Below are 23,195 nucleotides of genomic sequence, written 5' to 3' on the forward strand. Positions count from 1 at the left end.
TTACAATTTTGTAGAATACCCAGTCTAGTTTATTTATGTGATGCTGCATCTAGGAGTCTCTATATGAACACTATTATTAGATCTAATTCTGGCTACATTGTCACCATTAAAAGCAGCCCTATGGTATTAAAACAAGGGTCGAGGGAAATAGGATTCTTAGAAGCAGTGGCTGAAAAAAAATTAAAATGGTTTTCCAGCTGAGGAAAGCACAGACAAACAAAGTACCCTCCTTCTCCCTGAGTTCTGCCAAAATCTCTGCATTGCTTCCCTCTGTTATTGAGATAGAAACCAGCCAATCAACCAGCTCTCCTTGGGGCACCAGTGAAGGACATGGTGGGCTAAATCTGGTAATTTAGGCGCTGATGAAGCACGTGGCTGGGGAAGGCCTGACTCTGGCTGGAACAAGCACAAAGCATCTGGTGCCCAGTGGCTACCCCTGCCCTCTGAGATTTGCCTTGTCCACAGGAAAGCCCAGTGAAAACTGCTCAACATTTGCAGCTCCATACGGATCAGGATTTACAGGGAGATCAGTAACCAAAGAGGTCTCTTAAGCCAGGACAAAGATTTGCTGCCTCAAGTGGCCCAAGAGGAGCTGCTGGAGGTGAGGTTGAAGAGTCAGCACGGTCTGCCATGGATCTATAACACCCTACCTTCCTGCCTTCCTTCCTTCTTTCCTCCCTCCCTCCCTCCCTCCATCACTGAGACAGGTGTACTGAAGCAAAATTCTAGCACTTCAGCAAAGATGTGATGGGAAAATATTCCCCACCATTAAATCCCATTTTAAATGCATAATTCCTGACACAACTCTCTTTCTATTAAGCTACACAGAATTCAGGGCATCCTGCAAGATATTCCTTGCATCTGCTGCAACCTGACCATTTTTTTTCTGTGGAAAGGCACCTTTTTTGACAGCAAGCCCATAGTGCTCCAATAAAACCAGCTACTTGGCTTGCTTTGTTCATTTCACTCTTTTTAGACACAAATGGAGCATGTCACAAGTTCACTGGTTCAGTACTCTAGAGCAAAGCTTGAAGAAGAAGAAGAAGGAAGAGGAAACAAGCTTTGAGGATGAGCTGTTTAACTGCAAGTGGGGAAGTGTTGAGCAGGCAGGGAGAGCAGTGGCCACAAGCAACAGCCCTTGGACACAGGTGATCTGCCTGCTCCTGATGTGGTAAAGCCCTGCCTTCCCTTCACAAAAGCAAGTCACAGTTAAAAACACGACTCTTCAGGCCTTCCCATGGCTCCACAATGTATTAGGGACGGAAAGAATCATAAAGCCCCCAAGCCAGCCTCTGCTGCATGTGTTTGTTCAAACAACCGTTTCACACTGCTGCAGCTTGAACCTTGCAGTTCCAGCACACTCTAATTCATGGAAATGTGCCCCAACAAAGAGCTTACCAGTTTTCAACTCTAAATGCAGAGGGAAAAGTAGCAATAGCAGCAGCACCACAGCTGAGTTCTCTATAGATGGTAAATAAATCATGGGAACAACAATCCCCAATTTCACATTAATTGTTTGGAAATCTCTACAACATCAAACATTTTGTTAAAAATCTAGAAAAAAATCAGCACAGCTCTTTTGTTGTTTCTGTTGTTGTTTTGCTTTAAAATGATTTGTTCTAAATACAGCTTAACATGCAGATGACTGGTTTGAGACTAGAGTATTTCTTCAAGTCAGAAAAAACCCATAGTAATGGTTTGATATGGGACACCAGCTATGAGACCATTTAATAACATATTTAATAGATACCTGGAGGTATACTCAACTCTTGCACAAGGATCAGGACAGGCAGGCCTTGGGTTTGTCCAATGAATTTGGCTCTATTTGACTTAATTTGGGCAAGAGCACTTTTCAAATCAGAGTGAATAGTCCCTCATTGATTATGAGGCATTGGAGGGAAACAGATAAAACAAATCTGAAGTTCCTCACAAAAGAATGAAAGAAGTTAATGACTGGCTAGGTTTGCTTTTGTGTTTTTTTGTTTTTGTTTTTTTTTGGTTTGGTTTTTTTTTTTTTTACTTTGCTAGTGTGACATTCAGAAAGAAAGAGTCAACCCAATTTTTTAAGAACCACTGTCTATGCTCATGTTGCACTTCGACACATACAGCCTGATCTTGCCCTTGTCCTTTTTTTCATTTGTTTATTTGTTTGGCTGATTTATTTGCAATTCAAACCCATATCTAATTACTGCCCAGTAACAACATTTCCTTTTTTACAGAGCAATTGCTTTCCATATTTTGGCTTTCCATTGAATTTCAGTGTTCTGGATCACTTGCCTCTATTGTTCTATCTGAGCTACTGTTTTTCCCCACACTGAATCCCTTTATGCTGTTTTTGCCGATGATTCTAGCCTCTCTATAGCCCATTGTAATTTTTCTATCTTCACTCAGATTTGCAACTTCTTTTGACTTGGTATCATCTGACCATGAATTACATTAGCATAACTATTTCTTTCCTCTTCCAAATTTGATGCCTAACAACCAGGTCCTTTGTGTTGAAAACAAAGAAGTAGTTAAAATATAACTCTCCAACGTGTTGATAAAAGCTGTCACAGGATTTCCCTAATTTATTCCCAGCAACTACCTAGCCTATATTAATAGATTCACCTCAAAGGTAGGCTTTTCTAGCCCAGTCCTTCCCCAATGATTAGCAAAAATAAAAACCCCAGCAAAATGAGGAAATTTAAAAAAAAAAAAAAAATTCATTACATTTCTTTATAGTCTTCACTTTGTCCTGATTCATGCCATGTTCCTCATTTTAACCTTCCTGGCTAAGTTCTTGATGGTGAAGTGGAAATAAAAAGAAAGCAAATGGAACTAAAGTCTGTAGTGCTGAGTCACTGCTCTCCTCCCACTCCTTTCAGCTGTGTCTATTACAGATAGATGGCTTCAAAATCAGCCTCTGGGGGTTGGTAATTATGGGAGATGTGGCAATGGGACTTAGGGACAGGATAGGTAGTAAAGGCTTTTTTTGGGTGGTGGGGGAGGTTTTCTCTAGTTATTAAGGATTCTAAAATAACTAGAATATTCCTTTTAAGTGAAGAATTCTGGCCAAATTTTCTTGCACTATGTAGTAAGATGAGATGGGATTGTGGGTTACTTAAATCCCAAAAGAAAAATGCTGATAATGAAGTGGCTACATCTGGGAAAGACTTTTTCAGAGGAACTGAGCATAAAACAAATTATTTGCTAGAAATTCTTAGCTTAAGTTGCTTTTAGTGCAAGCCGCCATATTGTATTAAGGGAGCTTTTGGTACAACTGTAAGATGTGGGTTTATAACTGTGCTGAAATTGAACTGCATTTTAAATCTTTATGAGATAGTATTAAAGATTCACTGATATCAGAATATCTACCATCTGGGCTGTTCTCTAGTAGTTGGGAAATGGCTATTTCCTGGAGCCTCCAGGTCTATTTTAACCTGCCATCGGCTGTAACACCTGTTCCCCAGACCATTTTGTGGGCACTAATGTCTTTTCCTATTCTCATGGTGTTGTACAGGCAGAAATGAATGAAATTCAGACATCAGGCTCTCCTGGAGGTTTCACATGGTCCTCAAAGTTCCTTCAAATCCTCAAGTCAACGCAGACAGTGCGGCAATACCAACCTTTGTTTCAGAACGCGTCCCAACAAAAGATGTTCAGGAAAAATACTTCTGATTAATAAAATATTTCCCTCCACTACCCATCAGCCTGCAAACCAGTTGGTGACACGAGCCAACTGTGTCTTGGCTGCCCGTTGCAGGCAGTAATGTACGGCCCCAGTGTGGATAGGGGGCCGTAATTCACTCGCAGGACTCTGCTGATGTCAGACAGCGCCGGAGCAGTTTATGAACAGCCGCCGAGCCTTGAGAATGAATTACGACCCTGCATTCACTCCTAGGACATCTGTTGTTGTTCAATATAGAGTATACTTTCTGTAAATTAAAAAAAAAAAACAACCAACAAACAGAAAAAACTGCACTGCTTCTTCACCCACTCTTCAGTTTCCGAAGTATCTTTTTTTTCCTGCTTTATTTGAAACCAAGTAGATTCATGAGAAAAACTGAGGTTTGCTATACTATTTTCTCACTAGAGTTGTGGGGCAATCATTCAAGACTATAGTAGCTTTGTAGCACAAGTAGAAGGATGATTTCCTTTTCATGCGTGTGTATGCACAACCATTGACTCAACAAAGCCAAATTCCAACTAAATCAGTTTAATTCCTCTGTCATTTGAGAATTATCGATTCCTTTTGTCTGATCAGATTGTAAAAGCCTCTTGCCATGTCACTTTAATTTTATTTCCATAGTTGCACTGGGGCAAATATGAAGTAATCTGGTGCATTTTGTTTCTTTACCAGTACAAGTGACTCAAATCCTTGGAGTGATTCCAGTTTTTCAGATTTTGGCCCAGAGAAGCTAGTTACAGCATGTGACATCAAAGAGGCGTTTGTGAGAAACTTTGTTAAATGGTCTATTTATGAACATTTCTGGCCATGTGTCATGTTTTCTGTAGGTTTCCCCCTCCTCCTATTTTATTACTAGGGACATTTGCCTGAAAACAGACTATTTGTTACTTAGCAAGTTCATTTGCTCCTGCTGCTTATTCCTCACTTGAAGTCACTCCTGTGATTGTGGCATCATAATTAGTTGCTCTGGAGATGATTATGATGTCACAGAGGACTGTGTGTTATATGGCTGCAAGTGATGAATAAGCAGCAGGAGCAGATGATCTCTCAAGCAATAAAGACCATGTCTTTATGAAAATATCCCTGGAAACAGAAAGGCTGAAATGCTATATTAAAACAATGGAATAGTTTCTAGTATGTCAACACTTTCCACAAAATAGTAGTGTTTCTTTTAAGGAGGGAATGGTGATGGAGGGGAGGGGTTATGCCCTTCCTATCAACTATGTGCATCACTTTAAAATGACTTCTGAAATATTTGGCCTTCACTTGTCCCTAGTGAATTACAGGGAGACTGAACGAGTTATACCTATCAATAAAAAGATGATGTATCCTACATTAAACAGCACATTCATTTCTGATGGTCAGTGACCCCCTTTACTACCCCTCAGTCATCACAGGAAACAGTAAATTACATAGGCACTGACACACAGCCTAAATCCCAGCAGTGTCCTGCTCCAGCCAGAAGGGTCTTTGCCTGCAGAGTGTCCTGCAGGCAGGATCTACAACACCCTGCCCTGTACCTGCAGCAGAGGCTCCTCACACAGGACACTTCCTCACACAGAAAACTCTCCCAACCAGGCACTTCTTGGCACGTTTTTCTCCTGAAATCTTTCTACTGGCAGAGTGCCCTCAACTTTGGAGCTCTTCTTGAGTCTGCTCTGGGTCAAGGAAATGGTTCATCTCACCCCTTTCCTTTTTCATACTGTTTTATTCTCACCTCTACCTTCTTCCCAGCTGCCTACAATGGACAGGAGGCAGGAAGACTGACTGCAGGTCACTTACATAACAATAACTTACATAATACCTAAAAAAGAGACATTTCTTCCAGACACAGTTGAAGGCAGCATGCCACCTTGTTTGCTTTCTGTTCACTTGGTTTTGACCCACCTGCATGCTAGATTTGCTCTCTCTGATCCTCTAAACCCCATAGGTACAATTCCCAGATAAGACCTTATCTTCATCACATTTCAGTCTTTCCAAATGTCAAAGCTAATGAATTAGGCATTCCTAAAAAAAGTAGGCTTTAATTTATTGTTTAACACATTTTGGTGTTGCTCATTTTATCTGATTGGTTAATCTAACTTAATCTAATGGGACAAAAAAATCTGTTTGGCGCCACAAAATACAAGGGAATGCTTTTCTTGCACTGACTACAAAGCTTGCTGTTTAATTGTACAAATATTTGTGGGTTTGGCTAAGGTGAGCATTAATTTGTTATTTTAGCAAAAAGCTTCAAATAATTTAAAACATGCTAAGAAAATATTCACCACCTTTTTGCAAACAGCGACGTGTTAAATGTTTAAGAGAAACTACCATGCTACTGAAAGGACTTTGCAAGTAGACACTTGCAAAAAAAAAATAAAAGAAAAGAAATAATAATAAAAAAAAGCAGCAAAATTTTCAGTGGTTATTTTCTGGAAAAATACAGCTTGCACGAACCTGCCTTGTGAGCAGACAGTCTCACTGTGTCCCTAGTTATTTATTTTAATTAGTGTTTTGGGCTTTTTTAACCTCTGACATAGGTTTTTGTTTCAGAGGGCTTTACCCTTCTAGTCTTCATGAAGAAAAGTGTCTGCTGCTGCAAAAATAAGAAAGGCAGTGATTGAGCACCTGCACAGTCCTGTCACATGGCAAATGGGGACCCACTGAATTCAGATAAATACCCCTGGCTCTTGAGGAGGGCAACTTCAATAAATCTCAGCTTCATCCTGCCTACAGACCATGCTGTAAGTGATGGTTTACTGCAGCACTTGGTGAGATCAATAGCCTCGTGCCAGCAGAGTTTCTCTGGGATTGTTTCCCTTGCAGGGCAGGGTGAGCCAGCAGCACAGAGGCTGCTGCTGAAGGGCAGTGTGAGTGCTGGGGCTGTGACATGCCGTGCAGGCTTCTCCTCCCACTCCCTGCATCAAGTCCTGGAGTTCAACCCATCTGCCAGGATGCTTTTTTGGCAGCCGTGAGGGGCCTCTAGGGAATTCTTCCTGGAGTGTTTAAACCCTGGCATAAACTCCAAGCTTAGAAATCTCAGAAAACCCATGGCTTTGGGTGCTCATGGAGCACACTCTATTACCCCTCTCACACGCCATGACCTGAGTGCATGGATTTTAATGGCAGAGTATCTATTGAAAAAGGGAGAAAAAAACAAAAAAGGAGGAAAAAAAACAAAAAAGAAGGAAAAAAAAAAAAAAAAGAAAAGAGAGAAAAATCTGAACATATTACTAATGTCTAACTACCAGCCTCCAGAGCACGCTGGCCACAGTCCCAGCCTTCCCTCAGCAAGGATGAGTGACAGCATTGGTGACAAGTTGCTGCTTTCCTCCTCCAGCCATTACCCTCATGGAGGTGCAGCATTTCTGCAGCTATTGCCTCTCTGGGTGTCAGGCTGCATCACCTTGGCCAAGGTCTATCATCACTACTCCCAGTCCCAGTGCTCTCCTCCACTCCTGCTGCTCACCCTGTTACTCTCACTGCCAGGTCTGTCACACAAGTCCCTGGGAGCCCTGTGCTGCCAGCATGTCCTCCACCAGGCCCTTGTCATGCTGAAATGATTCCTCACAACGCTGCTTTTTCTCCCTCTAGCTGGATTTCAGGGCTTCCTTTGCTTTTGCTTCCCTACTCCCTGAGGTTTCCAACATGTGGTGATGGGACTCCTCTAGGAATCTCAGAGGTGTGAAAGTGTCCAAGCTTTTCAGGGAGTCCACCCTTGCCTCTACTGTGAGCTTTAATGGAAATAGCCTGTGTGGAGATTAAACCCATTTTCCTTTCCTTTTCAAGTCTCCAAGAAACAGTGAAAGAGCTCTCCCACCCTGGAGCCTTGTGGCTTTTTCTGAAGCTCTTCTCCAGAAGCTGCTGCTGTGCTGTAGCCTTGGGCTCCACCTTCCCACTGCAGCAGTTTGTTTGTTTGCTTGTTTTTGCCAAAAGCAGAAAAAACACACATCAATTTCTTTCTTGAGGAGAAAAAAGCAAAGAGATTACCAGGAATTCACCCTGGCTCATGTCAGCCATATTCAGGAGACACGAGGTTAAGTCTTTAGCTGGGTGGAAGAAGTTGCTGAAAACCTGAGCATGAAAGAGAAGTTTGTAATGTCTCTCTCTGTGGAGACAAAAGCAAAGTCTGTGTGCTGCTTTCTGGGCTTTCTGCTCAGATCAGCAGCAAGGTTTTAGGGGAAGCAATGGCTGGTTGATTGAATATGATTGAAGCACATAAACTTCACCCAGCTAAAAAGGAAATGTAGAGAAAGAGCTGGTAGTTAAGGGAAAGGGGGACAAATTAGGAATGACACCCTTCGTCAAGAAGGGGGCAAAATCACAGGTCAAACCATCTCAGGAATTCCAATATCCCCATGACTGAATGCCTACCTCTAAAGTGGATTATCTGTCACCCAGAAGTAAAATAACAAAGGCCATCTGCTCCACACATAGAAGAGCTTTGCCTTTGCTCAGCTATGGGTCATACCTATGTGCCTTGTGGCTTGCTGTCCCCTACAGACGTGTGGGTGTGCCTGGAAACCCTTCAGAGCCATCCCTGGCCTGTCACCACAGCAGAAACCATTGCTGTCCTTCATGCAGTCACCTGCACAGATGCCCAGACTGTCTATTCACTAACCAGTGTTTGTCTCAGAGCATGGCAAGATGTAGAACCTTAAACAAACGCCCTCTCTTCAAGAAAAGTTGTGGGGGGTTATTGCTCCAAGTTAAATACCATAAAACAAGGAGGATGCAGGTCCTGTCGATCCCCCCAACTGGCTTTTTTTACGTCCTGGAGGACACAGAAACTGCTGAGACTGCGGAAGTATTATCTTGCTTTCAGAGAGCTCTCTGATGAGGAATTCAGCGCTGTAGCTGTGGCACGGCACGAGACACGTGGTTGGGATGTAAAAAAGTGAAAAATAGGGCCCAAAGAGCTGGAATGTCTGTGATGAAGCTCCTCCTTCAGCAAAATGGGAAGTGTTAAAGCTCTGAATATCAATCAGCACTTCCCACAGGCTGTGGGATTCACTGGCAGGATCTGCCAGTGTCTCTGAGATGCTGAATCCTTTCCTTAAATTAAAATTGTGACCAACTAGAGGCGAAGCAAATTACTAAGGTAATCAAAAATGAGTGACATTACTCTTGTAAAAGAAATTTACAAAGTGAAATTCACTGTAGGATGCATGAAAACTCCATCAGTTCTTCGTTTTTATGTAAATGAACCCCCCAAACACTTGCAAATCACAGAAAATTATAAAAATGCACCACAGAGTTCAAGTTTACAATTCAATAATAATAGTGTAGAGTATAATAATAATAATGTAATAGCAATAATAATAAACATCCACTGTTTTATTATAACTACAGATTGTGTCTGATTGAAAGTCATTAAAAACGTATGTAAAAATATGAAATAAGAAAAGCAAGTCATTTTTGCTCTAGCTGTTTATGTATAGTACACTTAGTTTCTCTAAAACAAATCAGTGGAGAGTGGGAAGGAACAACAGGAAAACCCAAAATAATAAACAAACCATTTTAAAGACATGTTATAAAACTCCTGAGATTCAATTGTAAGGGCACTTTCTCCTAGAAAGATGACAGCAATTATCTTCATGCAAAGAAGGAGACAAAAAGAGGGACACTCTTATAATGCTAGCTGTGATTTTCAATCTTCCTTTTCCCCTGTTCTCAAGAAACTCAGTTAAAGGAAGTGGTGTGCACTACCAGGTACCACTAGAGGAAAGGGTACACAAATTATCCATTCTTAGTCAATACTAGTGGCACAGAACAAAGCCCCATGGCCATTAAAAGGACATTTCACATAATGGTTTTGCCTGTGCCTCACCTGTTCATGCTTGGGGCAGATCAGAGCCCCCAAGCTCCTGAATATTTTTATTGCAGAAAGGATGCATGGAAAAGCAAATGATTCTGGATTTCAGGCACATGAACAACTCTTAAACCTCAATTCCATTATCTCATATTTCTGATTTAAACAAGACACAAGTGAAAACCAGAGGATACCAACAGATGTGGTTCATCTGGAATTTAAAATGAGAAGCATGTTTTGAAAGCTAAGAAATTTATAAAGTATATTTCCAATTTATAGTCCATCACTTTTTTATATATGCAAAACAATAAACATTTCTCTTGGGTAACAATTCCACAGATTAGTACAGACAGAAAGAACTTTTGCAAATATTCAGCCTTGGTTTTCCATTTCATATAATTATGCCAGGATTCTAAGCTATACCCTAATTATACCCTAGATATATAATTAATACCCTAGGTACTAGACTAAAATAATCCTCTCTATCCTTGCTGTCTGCACCCATCTAATTCTCCTGGGAAGGAAAGATGTTAATAAAATAGATGAACTATTGTCATTTTTCCCCCCAAAGCTTTATTAGAAAAGTGAGGACAGCTGAAGGGCAATTGGAGATTCTTACTAATTCTAGCATCTTTTTACACAACTCTTACCTTTTTCTCCAAGCTTTTTTCTCCCAGTTCTCACTGCCCTCAATATGAGTACTACTGAATTTAGTCTGGTGTTTATACCTTACTGTTATCATGAAAAATATCATTTACCCTGGGACAAGATTACAGCAGAGATGCTAGTCAGTAGTTAGAGAGATCCCATATGAACCATTAGTTTCTGTCCTCTGCATCTCAAGGAGTGTGAATGGATAGTTTCTTTCTGAATGTGCTATGGTCCAATATGTGGAGTAAGTTTTCTACAAGAGAAACTTTTGTACCTCTCTAATCAGCCAGGTGTTATCTACAGCTGTAAACAGGGAGAAGTGTGGAATACAGGCTGGAATGGTGTCCTACCAAAGCAGACAGATGAAAACCTTCCTTGTTCTTCTTTTTTTTTATTTTTTTTTTTTAATTTGGTCAATCAGCTCTGCAAGATATGACATTGACACATTGATCAGTTTCCAGAACAGCTTGTGAAACAATCCTCTGCTTTTGACCAATCTAAATTATATCTTATCTACACTAGGTCACATAGTCTATCAAACATATAACTTAAAATAATGGCATTGGTAATTTGAAACTGGCAAATGCAATGTTACGAAAGGTTAAATTTAAATTTCCCTGGGGTCAAAGGTATTTAAGGATAATCTAGGCACTGGTTTGAAATACAGCATAGTTAGCTACCAGATGAAAATTATTTTTCTTGCAGCAATTACCATGGTAGTCCCAGAAGGGGTTTGTTATGTTAAAACAGCACTGAGACTCCAGAACTGTTCACAGGCAGGTTTTTAGGCTGCTTTGGAGGGCCTGCTGTTTGCTTTTGTTGGCAAGCATGACCTGTATGTTTATTTTATTCCTTCTTTACTTCACATGGTGAATTTTGTTCTCTGCATGTATGAGAGGATTACGAGCAATATATGTTAAAGTTTCTGTTTACCTACAAGGCATGTACAAACAAAGGGCCTGATCCAAACCCTGGCCAGTATCATCAGTGCAAAGTTGAGTCATCATCTCTGAAAGTCTAGTCACCTTTTTCAAGTACCAAATACAAATAAATGTTTTTCAAGCAGCATGTTTAAAAATTTAAAATACATTCTTTAGGGGGGAAGAAAAGAGGAATTTATCTTTTCTTTAATTTCCCCCTAGTTGGTGGATACTTTTTTAATGGGCAACTTTCTGTTTGACTGAACTTGAGTTTTAAACTTATATGTCATCGAAGATTATACCACAGCTGTGGCTGGAGACCAGTTTTCCCTGCAAGGATTTATGAATCTGCTCTTGAGTGACTCCTAGCAATGTGAAAGACAATTCTCTGACCCATTTACCCTTCTGGTGTGTGTACTGCTCACAATGTGCATCTTTTTGGTGAACATAAAGGACACAAAATATCAGCAGCTCATTTGCCAAAAAAGAAGTAAGAGAAAACCATACAAGAGGGTCAGCCCAACAGCAAGGGTGGAAAAGAAGCACATTATATCACATACAGCATGGAAATAAGTCTTCACATGGTGCATAGGAGACCTCATCACATTCCTCTCCAGGGAGTCAGCAGGAGGTAAAGAGCAAAACAGCCTTTGTGTAACACATGAGCACATCCTGTAAAGAGCATATATAGATGGTGAATCTCTCTAAAAACTGATACTTAGCATGCTAAGCAAACAAACAAGCAGCTGAATACATGTAAATTAGATGAATGGCTTGGGTATAGGAGACAGGAACCTCATAAGTCAAACGATTCCCAGCTTCCAGAAGGATTTGCATATAGCATAAGGAGGGACCTTCTGCAGATGCAGGTTTGCTAGCAGGGTGTGTGCCTGGGGAACTGTGCCTTTGTGGAACTGGCTGATTGGAAGAACAAATTAATAGACTGGGAAAAAAAATCCACTTTCAAAACTTCAAAATGTAAGTGCCTGGATGCAGTGTGCTCATTTCCTAGCCCTGTGTGTTAGTAGGTTGCACTTTTCTGGTTGAAGCACCTTGCTTTCCTGCTCAGATGCTTTAAGTCAGCAATCAAAGAGTATTTCCTACCAGTGGGAGCTATGAGAAAGAGAATTCCGTGGTTGGACACTGGAATGGGATGCAGTCCCCCAAACATTGTTTGCCTGTATTGCTCATTTATTAAACAAGAAAAAAAAAAAAAACCAAGTCGTTTGTAAGGTCTTCAGAGTGTGAATTTCCCTTAATGTTTGTCAGCACAATGCCTAGCATGCTAGATGACATACCTGCTATGTGACTCTGCTCTGCAGACAGAAACTATAACCTCCAGGAGCAGGGCTCCCTCACTGTACTTTTCTCAGAGTACTGAGTTGTACTCTGTTGATGCTGAGTCAAAAACATGCACTTTTCTTCCATATTCATTACTGTGCTATTTGGAAGGCTCAAGGATGTGAAGCGAACTTTAAGCTGAGAAGATGTTAACAGAATGTAGACATGAAAATCAGTGTTTCTGCCTCCATCTGTTTCTTGGGTCTCAAAAACACAAGTGCCTCTGTAGCACAGTCAGTACAGTGACAACTTCTGGGCCCAGTGGGCAGACATTTTTCTCATCCTTTTTTTCAGAAAGACTGCCAATCCTGAAACCTTGTCACTGCCATTTGTAGTACACTTTTAATTTAACACATCAAGATAAAATTGTTTCAGCCTACTGCCCAGCACTTGCCACCATGACTACTGATCTGAAGCAACATTCTCAAGCATACAGAAAATGGGCAAGAGAGCCTGAAAAATAAAAAAAAAAAAAACTCCAAAAAACCCAAAAAACCTAAAAACAAGAAAACAAAGCACCAAAAACAGAGCAGATTAAATCAGAGCTCTAACACAACTTAGCTAGGCATTATGACCCCAGCCTTTTGGTCTTTCATTTGCTCATTTGATAACCAAGATAGATAATACAAGTCCAGCATGGACAGAAAAAGAGGGAGGGAGGATTGAGTAGGTGGACATACAGCTGTTAGGGCACCATGGTGCCATGTCAGTCACCTAGTAACTTCAAACAACTCCTTGCATAGACCAGTACCTGTTACAAAGAAATGCCCATATCTGAAAACTAATGTACTGTTGTCCAGCTTTTTTTTGCAGGATGTTCTCTGGAGGCTTGGAAGCAATCCTGCTGAACTAAGGGACTTCCTCTTTACTCCTCTCTCTGAGCTGGTTTGCATTGCTGAGAAGTCCTTCAGATACATGATTGTACAGTCTCCTCATCATGTTGAGATGTTGTCCATTTGGGCTGTCTTCTGGCACTGTGCCACCTCCAATGCACAGAAGGCCTGATAAAAGTGAGAAATTGAATTTGGTTTAGAGAAGACTCTAAGTTTTTTTTGCCAGACCTGCCACCATCATAATTTAGGTCAGCCTGAAACTTCCTCTAAATTATCATAAAAACCATCTGGGGCTGATCTGTAGTGTCAAGTTAGCAGCAATTTCATTACTGCTCACCACTTCTACTGAGGTATCACCACAGAGTGGACAGAGCAGCCAGACTGGACACACGACTTATTACCAGACAAGACAGATGAAGAACACTTTATAATTTACCAAGTGGGTTCTGCACAATCCTTTGATCTGTGTTACCCACTCTATTGTTAACACCTGTGCAATGCTCAATAAAACACTCCCACAAGCCCTTTTTGGTATCTCCAATGAACAGTCTGTTATATTTCCCATCGATGATGCAGTGAATAACTCATTTAGAAGGGCATGTGAAGTGTTCATGAATGACAAATTAAGATTTAGTTCAAACATCCCTGATGGGGTCTTGGTGCATTTACAAGGTTTATAGATCTGTTTCCTGGGAATGTACCTTATAAAGTTGCATTTGTGGGCTGTTTATTGAGTGAACAAAGTGATCCATTATGTTTTTGTCACTGTTTTAGACATGAATGGAAGGTAGGGAAATGAGTGCTGTAAACACCTCTTCTTTCCAATTTTCACAAGAGTGAAAGTTGAAGAACAGCAAATGGAATAATCTGTTCAGGATTGCAAACTGAAGCAGAACAACAAATAGTCAAGTGCATTTAATTGTGTCCTACGTCTTCATCCCTGTGCATTTGGAGAAACAAATTTTTTCTAAAAATCTTAGGTTGATAAAATGTGTGGGAAAATGGAACATCTAATTTTGAATGGAGAAAAATTAGTTTTAGTTTTAGTTATTCCAGGGGTTGTGAATGGCAATTGGAAGAAAAGATTATCCCTCCATCCCTTTCTTTGATCAATTCTCTGGAATTTCTGTTGCTGTCCAGTGTGGACAGTGGTTTAGTGTTTCTAGACCAGAGGGTAAAAAAACCCTGTCTGTCTCATAAAAGCATCCCATTCTTGATAAACTTCTATTACCATTTTGAAGACCAAGTAGGTTTTGATAATGTGCCTCTGGCTTCTGTAAGCATCAAAATCTGATTTTTTTCTATTGCTAGCTAGATTTTTGCTAGTACTAAGCATCAGAGTTACTAAACAGTACAGTGGGAAACTAGATTTAGTTTACAATGTTACTGTGAACATTTGGGTTGTTTGTTTTTTTTAGCCAGAATGTCATGCACTGCTGTTAGAGGCCATGAACCACAACTCATGATTTCACTCACAGACTAGCTGTCAAACAATTCTTTAAACTAGAACAAAGAAAAGATTTATTGAAAGTTCTCAGCTCCAGAGAGGCCAATGAACACAAGCAGGATGGAAAATGAATTAGTAGCTTTAATTCTGTGTGGACAAGCAAGAGACTTTGTGGATGTCCAGAAGAATCTGAGGACAGATCCATGTTCTTTCAGCATTGCTGTGTACCACATTTCTAAAGAAAAATTCTGTGTTTGGATCAATTTTCCATGGATGGCCTCAAGGACTTGAAAATCCTTTACAAAGTCGTTTCCTTTGGAAAAATAAAGACAAAACTTTCCAGGCTCCTTCTTGCCCCACTGAAGGGTGAGCACTTCCTCTTGAGTGCTGTGGGAATAAGTGTGCCTATGTATGTATGCAGCACAGGCTGCAGTAGCACTGGGGCTGCTCTGAAGGTTGTGTATTTCACATACACTCTGCACTTCAGGCTTGGCAAGATCCAATCATTTTCCCTACTTCCCTTTCCAGTACAGACAGAAAATATTCATTGATGTGGGTAAAGAAGTGTCAGGAGGCAGTGTGTTCATTCCCTCTGCCACGGGGAGCTGTTCTGCAAAGTTGTTAGTCTCTGGTAGCTTAGCTGATTCCTTTCCCTGTGTGTTGCAGGAGCATCCAGAAAAGCTTACAAGATACTTAGGGTAAAACCCTTTCCATTTGCAGCATAATCATGTCTGGCTCAGGCAAATTCACTGGATTTAATGTGGTAAAAAAGAAACTTCCTTTTCTGAGCTCTCACTCTCTCTCAAAACAGATTGATCAATAGAGCAACACAGTAAGAGCGAAGACCTGTTTTCAAAGAGGAAAATATCTTGTGAATAAGCCACTGGCCTGAAACTCAAGAAAATGTCTTTGCTTATCACATGTTTGCTGACAGAGAATCCTTGCAAAATGCTGGATTTCCAAGAACAGATTGCTGAACTCCTACTTTCATCTCAGGAAAACTGCAGCCAATAAATCATAAAACCAGAATTACAGAGACTTTGTTTTGGGGTAAAATCAAAACTAGAATTAAACATTCCACTTTCAGAAGATAAACCTCTAATCCTGGACTATAGAGCCAGTGAGCCATAGCCAATAAATATATTTTGCCACTAAATACAAAGGGCAAATTATTTGGCCCTATTGAGCTGTCAGATCTTTTCCTTTTTATGCACTGTTCCTGTAGAGCCCCAGATCCGGAGGAGGCTGTGGTCAGATTGTTCACATATTCTGTTTATTCTCCTCCAAGTTCATGACAGTTTAGGGCATCCCCAGAATGAATGCTTAAGAGCAAAACTTTGCTCTTTGCTATTGATGAAATTCAAGAGTCAAGTAGCACCAGTCTCATTCCAGACAGTATTGGAAGGAAGCATTTTGAAATACTGTGTGCTTCAAATCCTTTCTGCTTCTTGTTAAAAGAAAGGTGAAAGACAATAACACTAAGAAGACAAAGGACATAGAAGGCTATATTTGCATAATTTACTCTATACATAACTTGAAATTAGAATTTGGTCTGCAGTCAGGAAGGATTTTTTTCCCTGTGTAAGATTGTTGCAGAATTGGGAGGAATTCTGTTTTCCTGGTAGTAAGATATAGCTTTTTCCAGAAGTATGTATTTTAAGAAATGCACTCACAACTGGCTAGTGTACTGGTGATATCCTTGTCCTCTCCTGATCTCCCTTTGTGGCACATTATAATTTTGTGGATGTTGTCTTTAAATAAGTGTAGAGAATATAGGGAAAGAGTTTGCAGGTTGTGAAACACAAAATGGGTGTTCTGTGACCACTCACCAGACAAAATGTCTCCCAGAGGTTCCTGTGACTATGGGGAAATTACGTCCAACATTCCTATGCAGCCTTTAAAAAGAAATTTTGAAATTTAAATATTACTTTGTTTTCCATAATTGCAGCAAACAGCTGTGATCAACATTCAAGTAGACCAAAGAAAAAGATCTTTCAGTCTTAACATTTTTCCTAACAAGTTAACTATCTGTGACAAATTTCAGATATGTGCTACTCCAGTCCTCTCTATTAGAATTCATTGCATGCTGTGGATTTTAAACTTATGCTGTCAAATTTAGTCATATTGTATCTTACAAGAGATTTGGGGTTTGTTTGCTTCATTCTTAAGTTAGACTCATTCATTCTTGGAGATAGCCTCTTCCATCAAAAAAGGAAAGGAGTGTGAACGTTTTGCAGTAAGGGTCTTTTAGGCATCACTTTGAAGACAGATGCAGCAAGAAATTTAATATTACATAGCAAAAAAATAAAAAAAGAGTCTTTGATGGTTCTTCTTAATAAACCAAAATGGCTTGGTTCCAAGTCTGCAAGAACTCAAGTTTTGAAAGGTTTGTATTTTGTGCTTTCTGTGTTCCAGTTCCTCACAAACACAGAGCCCAGAGTGATGATCCACTGCAAAATACTCATTTCTGGGGACATGAAAGATAGGTGCCTCTGATGAGAGTTGTATGAAACCCAAAAACATTTCCTGCAGTGGAGCGATTGCTTAATAGCCTACTAAATTATAGTCCTGCCTCTGAGTACGACTATTAGAAGTGATCCTTAAAGATATTTGTAGACCATGGTTTACGTGTAAGGCAAACAGATTGCATTTGTAACATTTAACACACAATAACGATAATAAAACACACTGACGTGGGTTTTCTCTGTAAACAGTCTCTTCTGAAGATAGAGCCAGTGAAATGTTTTGAGAACTTTGACATTTATAGCTGTATTTATAATCTCTTTTGGATCATTTCCTCATGGAATCACATGTTTGTGTATTTTAAATTCTCTGGAGAAATAAAAATGTTTAAACAAAATAATGATGTGATAGGCACTTTATGAGGGCTTATTCAACACGTGCACATGTACAAGCAAGGCTGGGTTTGTTCTGAAGTCAGTGAGTGGGAGTTTTGGAAGTGGATATCAAGGAGAGAGCCTCTTCACTGGAATGATTAAAAAGAGGAAAAAAGCAAGTATACCCAGGCCTGCCACTGAAGATGGGACTTGCTGTCTGAGAAGGAACATGGCAGTTGTTACGCTTGCTGTACCAATATGAAAAAGAGGTAAAGAGAAAGGAGATACACTTATGTTCATATGCATACATATGCCTCGACATGTGTAAATGAATTCACACTGGCACACATCACATAGGCACTTGTATTAGTGCGTAATTCACAGTAGATAATTTATTTGCCAGTCTTTCTACTAATGGCACATACGTGAGCAGACTGTTTTTTTCTAAATGTGACTCTCATATCACAGAATAAGAGGAGCTTTTTACTGTAGAGTGAGAGCACAGGTATTTACTGTGAATATTTGACACATGTTCAAATTCTGGTTGTGTGTGTTTTCCACACAAATCACATGTTGTTTTTTTTCCTGTTTCTACATCAGTGCCGTAATAGTAAGAAAGTAAAAAGTAAAAATATTTGTTTTGTAGAAAAATAAAAGCATTTGTTTCATAGGAAAAAAAAAAAAAAAAAAAAAAAAAAAAAAAAAAAAAGGAAAGAAATAAAGGAAAAAGATAATTATTTCCAAAGGTGAAGTAAAGATGAATAGGAAATAGGATTAGACTTGTATCAGTTGGGTATATTTTTCCTGGGCACCCTGACCTTACTTAAGGAATCATTCGGCTACATGGTTAGATTGTCACCCATGTTCCTCAGCCTACAGCAGGAGACAGAGAATCTGACTTCCCGAATTCAGGAAGAAAAAGCCCTGGGAGGCCTGTGCCAGTATTGCCTTCAGCATAGCTATGTTTTCACAACCCAGACCTGTATCGCCTCTAGAGTCTGGTGGAGGGGGATTGAATGCCACATTCCAAGAGCAATCACATATCTCAGTTCTCTCAAAGTGCTAAAAAATTGTATAAGCACAGAGAAGCAAGTTCATTTTTAAACTCAAGCAAACGCTCACCCAGAATGTTTTACAATGCTCAGTTTAGCTTTCTCTTCTATTTTTTTCATATTCAAACAGTATCACAAGCGTGTCAGGAGTGTTTCTAAAAAGAAAAGAAGATACAAAGAGCTTGTGAGCCCTGGAAATTTTTTTTCTATGTCAGCTTCAAAATTCTCACCAAAGCTGTGTAAGAAGCTTGCTAGAACAGCACCAGATGCTCAAGTGTCTTCACTAGATAGAAAATGATAGCAATTCAGGAGCTACACATAGCTCCCATTGAAGTCAGTGATATCAGATCCCCACTGATATAAGGAGTCACTGGATGGAACCTCATCTTTGTTAAATAAGTTTCCCTGTCTTCCAACTAGAGAGAAAAAGCAGATATAGTTGAAAATATAGGCTGTTCCAGAAGGAATACTGAGTTTTTCAAGACTAATAGATGCTCTTGTAATACAGACCTTTTCTTCTGGGGATTTCATAACACTTGGAAAGACAGAACTGTTTGCAACTTTTCCCTGAAAAATAAAAAACTAACCTGCTCTTTCTCTCAAATGTTGATTTGCTCCTGTTCCTAGCAGCAAATACGTATTTTGTTCTGAGGCATCCAGTGAAACTTAGGAAAACCTCATATAGCAGAGGAAAAGCACACAGATTCTGGGACAAGATGTGTCATTATTTAGCATATTACTGCCCTAATATGTCTTAAAAGACAAGAATTGCTTTAGCCCTGGCTTGTGGGTGAAGAAGGATTGTCACTAAAAGTAGTTCAAGGAATGGAATGACTTAAGCAGACATCTCTGGGGAAGGGAAGAGAAAGCAGAGGGTAGACTTGTAGCATATAAAGCTCATGTAAATAAACCACTGACCTTTACTTCTGACACTCTGTTTTAAGTCCAGCCTTCTCTCTTAAGTAGAAAAAGACAAAGGTTTGTGGAGAGGTTTATTCCCCTGGGACCTGTGTTAGGCCCATCAGATATCCCAAGGGAAGTGATTTGAAAGGTCACAACATAGCTGCTGGCTATCTTTTAGCTGTGGAAGAGCCTCCAAACTTCACTTATTTATAGAGTCCTGATGATTGAAAACTATCATTTGTTGTTGTTTTGACCTCTCAACAAGTACTTATCTGGGTTCCAGAGTGTTTAAAGACTAGGGAATTCCATGCTGGCCAGAATGAGCAAGAATAGAGCTTTTGGCAATTGCTTGTCAGCTATATCATGCTTGGGACTTTTTGCAATCTGTAAAATGAAGCCGTATTCCTCCTCTAAACTACTCTGCTGCCCCACTACATGTATTCACTTAGTGAAGTCCCCAGTTACTCCCTAGAATATAGACCCAGAATTTTATAACATTTGTAACAGAAAATCCCACTGTAGTTCTCAGAAAACTGTAGGAACTGTAATTGTGTAAACAATGTCTAGGTAAGAAAAATAATTTCTGTGACTCATGGAGACTGTGAGATATTTAATATTTTTAGATGACACACCACAGGCTTTAAGAAGCCTACATTCTATCCACTAAAAAAGGTATTTTCTGAATTCTTTTCCCCTTCTCACTGTGAGTCAGAATTCTTTTTTCCCTCAAGTATTTTCTCTCTTACCATTTTTTCTCCCATTGCGTTCATGTTCCTACATCCTTCTTTTCCTTCTCCTTATCTGCTCATCCACACCAAGGATCTGCCACAATAAATTACATATTTTTGGCAGAGAGCATGCAGTAGACTAAAAGATGTGCTCCTTTGTTTTTCTTCTAGACAAGTCTACATGTGCTGAGAGACTCAGAGATCAAAACCCCAAAACACTTTCTATAAGCCACTAAACTGTATGCAGTTTTTATTAGAGATGTAAAATGTCTCAGTACTACAAACTCGATTCTCCAACTCCATCTTTGACCAGAAGAAAATATCCCAACCTTTTTTAACTAGAATATATCTACTTAAGTGTATCATAAATGACTGAACTAAGTGAATCAATAAGCAAGGGGGGTTTTCATTTATGGATAGAAAGAACTAATCGGTAGTAATATGATTGTTCTCTGTAGAAAATGGGTAAGGTATAGAGTGCTGCTGTGGAGACATAGGCAGCATTAGTCACTGTCAATATTCTCAGAGAGTTCTACCTATTGTGATGAAGCTTTATAAATCTTTGTCATGTCTTCAGTGCAATAGACACACAAATCTACTTACAGTACAGGTAAAGTATTAACATAAATAGCCAAGTACCAAATAGGATATCTGACAATTTCCTTTCAGGGATAGGGGTTAGATTATTGGGTGATATTGTGCTGTATTATCTTCTGCTTTTTTCTTCAATGATCAGTGTGTACAAGGAAGAAAAGCAGATTTAAGAGATACTCACTGATGGCATTGAAAGTAGATTGAACAGTAAAACATCCTGCATCATTTAAATATGAAGACCATGTTTCCCATTTATTAGAGGTGCTACTCACCTGAATTCTTTCTCACTTATTTCTACACCAGTCATGTCAACATCTAGGAACCAATGCATGAAAATAACTGGTCTGGATATTTTTGAGTCATATTGCAGAATGATTAGGTTTGGTCCCAATTAGTAAGTCACAAGTGCTGTAAAAATCCACCTACAGTGTCAGTTAAGGGTTGAGACCAGCCTCTGTGTTACATTGACATGTTGATTGGCTGGTATTATCCCTTTCTCTCTCCTCTGTCCAGCTGTTGTCTTTTCAGGCAATGCTACTCACACCTTACATGTCATGAAATGTCATCAATGGGGCACTTGTCACTATGAAAAGAAGATGAGCAAGGAAGTCAATAAATTCTTTCCAGAGTTTAGTAAGTGTCTGGCCCCATCTGTTAATGGCACACAGTGTATATTTCTGAGTTCCTGTTCATTGTAAATTATTATTTTAGCAGATGTTCCCAGAGGCAGAAGGATTTGATCCACTGTCCCAACAGGCATGGGATAAAGACATCCAGCAATGAAGAAGCATGAGCTAAGAAAAGTAAATCTAGGTAGACATTGTGATTGCCTTCTGGGAGGGGGGAAAACAACTAAACACGAAACAAAAAACTAAACAAAATAAAATAAAATAAAATAAAATAAAATAAAATAAAATAAAATAAAATAAAATAAAATAAAATAAAATAAAATAAAATAAAATAAAATAAAATAAAAAGACTCCTCAAATATTTCTTCATTATGATCCATTAATATTTTAGGCCAATGTATGGGGAAGCAACTATTTGATTCAGTGATAAATAGCCCCAGTAACAGCACAGTGAAAATATCAAATTGCGTGCATGCAGAAGAGACATGGAGAGAAAAAAAAAAAGTGTGCTTGTACAATTATACTTATGCCCAAAAGTAATTATTGAGTGGCCTGCACTCTGGTCTGGAGGACAAAAATAAGCATGTATTTTCCCATAAAAATAACAAGGTAATTACTATGTAAACGTTGTGTCTCTACATGGCAATTACTGCAGGCCAGGTTTTGCTCCCCTCATTCATACTGACTGCTGCTACCAGGTGAACTGGCCCCCACCTCCTTGTACCACAGCCACTATTTGGAAACTGTGTACTGAGTATGAGTAAAGGTGACAGCCTTGGGTAATTAAATGGTCAGTGAGCAATTAGTATGTGAGTAAGCATAATGGAGCACTGCAAAAGGATCTTTCAGCAGAGGACCAAACATACCTAAATACTGCATTATTAGAGTCAACCTGTCCTGGTTTTGTTGTCAGTAAAAATATTTCCTTGCACCATTTTTCTTGTTCCACTTCTACGCCCTTTTTAAACAATTCTTGTGTTAAAGAGCAGAACCATAACAAAACCACAGAAGCCAAAGGGGCATGAGAAGGGGTACATTCATCTCTTCACAGCTCTGCTGAGCAGCAGGTACATGTATAAGTAGAGTCCTCTCTGAGCCCAAGTGAGGCCTGTGCCAGGAGCTGGAGGAGCACTAGCCAGCAGAGGTGGGTGGCATGCAAAATTTTTAATCCCAGTCTGATTTCTGAAAGCTGTTCCAACTGCTATGTGTCTTAGTTACCCAGCCAGAAGATCAGAATATGTTTACTTTCTTTTTTGTCTGGGATGCTATGAGAGTGAAATCCATTCCTTAAACGTCAAGCACTGAGGACCTGCAGGGACAAGGATGCCATCCATTGAAAGATTTTTCCTTCTCCTCAGTGAGCCTCATATGTATCTGTTTGGGCTTTTCAATGCTTGTGTAAATGCTGTGCCTCTGTTTTTATTTGATTGCATTTGAGGATCTCAAAGCACTCTGAGAACTTTAATGATCTTGGTGATACTGTTCCTGCTCTTGTTAAAATCAATAGCAAAACACCCTTTGATATTAGTAACAACACAGTCATGCCACAGGCTTTATAATATGTTGAGGAGGAAGGTATATATTTCATGTTTTTTCCAGTTAAAAAAAACCCATGCTTTTCCTTAAAAGCAACAGAAATGGAGAAGCTTCTTGGAGATTGATTATGTTGCTATCAAAGCAAGCAGAAATGTACCTCTTGATAACAGTGATATGCCTGAATCACCACCCTCTATTCCCTGTGCTGGGGTATACAACAGTGGTCAGTTGTCACAGAAGATAAAATGAAGAACCAACAGGCC

Source organism: Oenanthe melanoleuca, chromosome 2 (assembly GCF_029582105.1).
Source record: "Oenanthe melanoleuca isolate GR-GAL-2019-014 chromosome 2, OMel1.0, whole genome shotgun sequence".
Lineage (NCBI taxonomy): Eukaryota > Metazoa > Chordata > Aves > Passeriformes > Muscicapidae > Oenanthe > Oenanthe melanoleuca.